Here is a 6,595-nt window from a genome sequence, read left to right as displayed (position 1 = left end):
TAAGGGTACCCCCAATACAAATAATCCCACCCACAACAAAAAAAAAAATTGAACTTTCCATGAGAATCCAAAAGATTTACCTTCACTTGGCGTGTCGTTGTGTAAGAGAGCTTGCATACGAAGCCCTCCGTGGCTTGATCCGTTGCTGATTCTCAGATTGTGGATTCACGGATTACAGGACCAACACGAAGACTGGGGCAAATTAGAGAGGTGTGATGATGTTGAGAGAGTTTCCATGGTCATTAGATTCGACGGAGAGGATAATGAAATATTTTATTAGCTTGAAGAGTTACCAATCTTTCACTGTTGAAATAAAGTAGAGCTTATTGGAATCGACATAGAAGATGGAGAGATCGAGCTTGGAGGAGGAATAGAAAAAATGGGATTTCGAAGGAGAGAGAGAGACATAAATGAGCCGTCAAATAAGAATGTGACACGTTAGGGTTCCTAACAATCCTAAAAATCCCAGTTTAAACACCGGTTCTGTGTTTTATTTTCCTTTTTCATTTATTTTTTTTCTCTTTTGTTTGGAACCTCCATTTAAGAAGCGCCGATGGAGGTGGTCTAAAATAAATCATTTACTACTACGTGCTACTAACACTTTAAAAAATACAGAAACTTGGCTTAATGGCATTTTTAACTTAATTATTGAAATACGTGTATAGTTAACCTTCGCCAAACCGTGGTTTTAGTTTCTTCCATTTTAGACATTATCGTCTTTAACTCTTATTTAACAGATAATTTTGTGTACCACCATCATCTTATACGCTTTCGTAACTTCGTGTATAGAACTGAACGATATACGTTCTAAAATTTTGTGGTTATGTTAATTATTTTCTCTTCTCACTTGTCAAGTTGTCTTGGTCTATTGGTAATAGAACTCCAGCTGGAACTTGTGTCCTGAATTCCATACACCTCAACCATTTGGTTGTCATACTGATAGATTAATTGAATACCCAGTTTCGTGGATTTAGTCTTTAAACCTAAAACTTTTAAGATTCACACGGTTGAAAGAAAAAAATCTTCACGGTGGATTGTCGTGTGGATGATCAAATTCAAATAGTCGATGCACGTTTTCATATGAACGGTCTTTTTTTTTTTTGAACAAACTACTAGATTAATAAAAGAGAAAGAGTTACTCTCCACCAGGAGATATTACAAACTGGCTTAAAGCAGCCTTAGCTAAGGAGTCTGCGACAACATTACCCAACCGAGGGGTGAAATAAAAGGAGATAGATTCAAACCTAGCACTCAAAGCTCTAATATCAAACAGAACACTCTGAAGTAAAACTGTTGATGAAGAAGAGTTGAGGAGGTTGATGAGAGACTTCGAATCAGAGAAGATATTCAGCTGATAGAAATCATTAGTGACTGCATCCAAGAGAGCAGCCTTTACCGCGAGAGCTTCTGCCACTATGGGCGCAGCTACGTGACGTCGGTTAGAAGAATGGTGTTTCAACTCAACACCAGAGGGGTCAAAGAAGACCCAGCCTTGTCCACTGTTTCCAGTATTAGGGTCCCAAGCTCCATCTGTAAAACAATGAAGGCCTGATGGGATCGGACGCGCCAGCGCTTGGCAGGGGAGTCGGGTAACAGAGAGCTTGTTGGTCTGAGAAGCTTCTTCCCAGGCACGAGCATCCTTTAGTACTTTTAAGACCAGCTCCGCCTCAGTACATGATCTATCCTCAAAAATCAACATGTTTCGCGCCTTCCACAGATGCCAGTACAGCAGAGGATATATTGGAGTGCTTCCAAGCCCCGTAGGTGGGAGGTTTACCATTCTAGTGTTGCTAATGAGCAATTCCCTCATGGAAGACACATTATCTGCATCAGGTTTGAAAAGCACAGGAAGACGATCCCAGATACGGGCAGCAAAGGGGCAGTGAAGAGCAAGGTGTATAGGGGTTTCAAGCTCACCGCACCTCTTACATTTTGATTCAGCTCGAAGACCTCTTGTGATAAGGACAGATCCCACTGGCAGAGCACCATTCATAATACGCCAGAGAAATGTTTGCACTTTGGGAGGCGTGTTTAGGTTCCATACACATTTTTTCCATGGGAACTCCTCTGTTGTATGGGCCTGCAGCGCCTTCCTAGCTACAGCATAGCCAGATTTAGAGGTATATGATCCAGAAGGATCTGAGAGCCAGAGTAATTCGTCTTGCTTGTTAAGGGAGCTAGGAACAATCTGCAGGATATAGTCCTCATACAGAGGCAAATGTTGTCTGATCGCATTAACATTCCATTCCTTAGTAACAGGGAGGATGAGATCAGCGACACACAGAGCCTGGCTTCCCAGGGAAGGAGCTGGTCCTATTGGCGTTAAAGGTGAGGAGGAGGAGAGCCAGGGCTCTGTCCATACATTAATCAATTCGCCATTGCCCACACTCCATCCTAATCCCAGTTGTAACAGGTCACGGCCCCACAGAATTCCCCGCCACCCATGAGAAGCGGAGGAGGGACAGGAGCTGTCTCTGAGGGAGGATGCCATACAATATTTCCCGAGGAGAGTCCGCGCCAGGAGAGAGTCAGGTTCTCGGATAAGTCGCCATGCTATCTTGGCAAGCAGAGCCTGGTTAAAACACTCAATATCCCGGAAGCCTAATCCACCTAGATTCTTAGGGAGCGTGAGTTTTGACCACGCCACCCAACAGATCTTCCTAACGGCCGGTTTGGAGTCCCACCAGAACCTCGTAAGTGCGGACTGGATTTGCTTACAGAGGGAAACCGGTAATCGGAAACAAGACATAGCGTAAGCCGGGATAGCTGAGAGCACTGATTTGAGTAGGACTTGTTTCCCAGCTCCGGAAAGAAACCTTGTTGTCCAGCTCAAGGTCTTTTGACGGATTCGGTCTATGATGTTGTTAAAAATATCGCGCTTCCGCCTCCCAAAGTGTTCGGGAAGACCTAGGTACTTTCCTATCCCACCCTCCTTATCAATGGATAGTGTCTGCTTCACTCTGTTTTTTGCGGGCAGTGGGGTCTTCGATGAGAAAGTAACAGACGATTTGTTGGGGTTAATGCACTGACCGGAGGCTCTTTCATATCTAGCAAGGAGATCAAGGAGGCTTGTGCAGCTAGCTTGGTCAGATTTTGTGAAAAACATGGTGTCATCTGCGAAGAGGAGATGGTTGATCGGGGGGCAATTGCGGGCAACCTTGATACCCGGTAGAATTCCCACTTCCTGTGCCTTGCTGCATAACCCCGATAAGACCTCCGTGCAAAGAATAAAGAGGTACGGAGACAACGGGTCTCCTTGTCGGAGTCCTCGTGACGGGTTCACTTTGCCTTGTGGAGCCCCGTTTACCAAAAACGAGTATGAGACAGAGGACACGCAGACCATGATCCATGAGATCCATCGTTCATCGAAGCCAAGTCTCCGCAGGACAGCTTCAAGGAATGGCCATTCGATCCTGTCATAAGCCTTGCTCATATCTGTTTTGACAGCCATCGAGCACCGGACTTTTGCTTTCGATGTGCGTAGATAGTGAAGGATCTCGTGTGTGATGAGGACATTGTCTCCAATCGCCCTTTTTGGGACAAAAGCCGACTGGTGAGATGAGATTATCCGCGGCAGGAGAGGCTGTAAGCGCTTCGTGAGTATCTTCGCGATAATTTTATAGTGGGTGGTGCAGAGCGCTATTGGTCGGAAGTCTGCAACCTTCCGCGGGGCTGAGGTTTTTGCAATCAAACGGACATGAGTTTCATTTTGTCGAGGATGCAAATAGCCTGTTTCGAAGAAGTCTCGGATGTCCCGGTAGATGTCTTCTCCGACGATGTTCCAGAACGAGTGATAGAACCCCGCAGAAAAACCGTCCGGTCCCGGTGCCTTGTCAGCATGGATAGCAAAGACTGCTTTGCGAACTTCCTCTCTGTCCGGGATTGCTGTAAGGCAATCATTGTCTTCCTGTGAGATGCAAGGGTTCAGCGCTTCATTCACTGTATCCATATATTCAGAGCCGGTTGCTGTGAAGATAGACCGAAAGTACTGAGAGATGGTTGCGACAATTCCCTCTTCAGTATCATAGATCTTTCCTTCCTCATCTTCAAGAATGGAGAAAGTGTTAACTTGGCGTCTGCCTCGGGTTATAGCATGAAAAAACCCAGAGTTTCGGTCCCCGCATTGAAGCCATTGTATGCGACTTCTCTGCTTCCAAAATTCCTCTTCATCAAGGTAAGCTTTCTCAAGCTTGGAAGAGATGGCATGGATTAGTTCTGTATCAGGTGTAGTGGCCGATAGAGCTTCTTCGAGAATCTGCTGTGCCTCCCTTATCACCTCACAGCTCTTAACATTCTGTTCTTTTGACCATTCAACGATCTTCCTCCTTACTCTGTCTGTCTTTGAGATGACAGCTTCCGGTCTTGGGAGAGGCCAATGTTCTTCCACAAGCTTGAGAATGTCCGGGTTTTTCCGCAGTCTCCTATCGAAGCGGAAGGATCCTTTCTTGTGGGCTTTAGTCTGATCAAAGAGAGTAAGAAGGGGGCGATGGTCTGATCCCTCAAAGCGGAGGTAGATGCTACGGCCAGAAGGAAAACATTCCGACCACGCACAGTTCGCCATTGCTCGATCAAGACGGGATTGAACAAAGTGATCGTGTCTCATTCCTCTCCAGGAGAGATGATTACCAGCATGGGGAAGATCCCATAACCCCGACTGAGACACAAAACTACGGAAAGAGAGGAAAGATCCCTCCCACCTGAGAGGACCACCAACTTTCTCGGAGTTATCAAGCAAGTCGTTGAAGTCGCCCGTAATAAACCAAGCCGCATCTCTGGATTTTCCAAGATCGACTAGTTTGCTCCAAAAGGCGGGGCGATCTTCTTTCCTAGGGGCACCATAGATGAAGGATGTAAAGAATGAAGACTTCTTAGCATGGATGTGTGTATCAATGATGTTGCAAGAAGAATAGAGAACATCCACTTTTATATCATCCTTCCAAGATAACATCAGGCCTCCACTTAAACCAGTGGGAGGAACTGAGAAATGGTTCTTATACAGAGAATTTTGAAAATGACGGAGAACTTTTTCATCACTGTTTTTAGTCTCCATTAGAAACAAGATATCAGGAGATAGACGAGACCGTATCTCCTTAAGCCGCTGGACTGTCAGAGTGCTTCCAATCCCTTGACAGTTCCAGCTCAGACACGCTAAGGAAGCGGATCTCGAGGTGACCGAAAATCCGGCACCTTGCGTCTACTTGAGGGAAAGACCTTCGTCGGTGGAGCAGCTCTGCTAGTGGACGCGCCGGCTTTCGATTCCTTTGCACCCTCTGTTGTCATCACCAGCTTTCTCCTAGGCGATCTTTTGGGTGATCCATTTGTGGCCTTGGTGATCCTCCTCTTCTTTATGCTTACTCCCTGACCGGGGCTTCTGATGATCTTCTTCTTTACTGGTTGAGGGGTTAGCTTTCGTTTGCCTAATATTTTTGCAGCTAAGCGGCCAGATCTTTTGAGAGGAGGGCCCAGAGGTAGGTTAACAACAATGTCTGGCTCTGGTGCTGTCGGGCCTAGTCTCATAGAGACGTGGATCCTATCTTCACTCAGGGTGCGAATAGGCGAAGATGCTGCCTGTGAGGGCTTAGAGCCTGAGGCTCCAGCTTTATCAAAAGGCAAATCTCCCATTGTTTCTTCAAAGTATTGATCGTCCACATCCTGTAGGAAACCAGAGCCAGTAGTACCATCCTCATTACAAGGCAGAGAGTCCCTATTGGAGGGCAGAGAGAGCCGTTCTAAAGCCGGTCTCCTTTCCGAGGATGCATTCAAACTCGCAGCAGGTGATATTCTTTCCAAAGCTGGGCGTCGGACCCTGGAGTTGGAGTTTGAATGATCAGAATTAGCACCAGCAAGAGGGAGCATAGGTTCCCTGTGAGGACGAGGGGATGGAGTGTGGGAGGTTTGGGGAGACAGAACTTGTCTAGAGGTTCTGATAGATAGGCGCCCTGAGCCTCGAGGGTCAGTTCCCACTATGACTCCTAGAGGATTTTCCTTGCGTGGAACCCAAACTTCTTTTCGAGTCGTTTCATGTCGCCTAAGAGGAGACCTCTTTGGTGGTGAGGGGAGTCTGCGATTCGACGTCTCGTATCTTTTCTCAGTTCTGTGTCCCCTATCATAAGAGTGATTGGAGTGTCTGAGATGGGGTTCTCCAGTCCCCTGATACGAACGGCCCCCATAGGAGGGCACTAAGCTCCTGTTAGGACTACTATGATGCCTCCCAGTTCTTGCATCGGTTCTTCTTCTGCGTTCTGCTAGCTTCTCTAGAGTCCGTGATTGGTTGATGCCTATTGGACCCTGGCCCGTGGAGGGCTTAGAAGAGCAGTCATCTTGCTCGTGGGATAGAGACCGACAAGAGAAACAATGCTTTTCGAGCTTCTCATATTCAAGCTCAACTTCTTTTATATCTCCCGATGGCAGGCTAACTTCAAGGAGTCTATCCAGAGGACGGAGACCATTAATAAGAACTCGTATTCTTCCCTTTGTGACATCCTTTGAGTCTACGTGCCCGAGTTCTGAGCCTATGGCCTGGAGAGCTTCCTCTGTCCAGTAATGGAGAGGGAGGCCGTGGATTCGAATCCAAAACGGAATGATAGATGGGAAG

The sequence above is a fragment of the Brassica rapa genome, chromosome A04 (genome assembly GCF_000309985.2).
Source record: "Brassica rapa cultivar Chiifu-401-42 chromosome A04, CAAS_Brap_v3.01, whole genome shotgun sequence".
Lineage (NCBI taxonomy): Eukaryota > Viridiplantae > Streptophyta > Magnoliopsida > Brassicales > Brassicaceae > Brassica > Brassica rapa.
Note: the sequence above shows the minus strand (reverse complement) of the source record.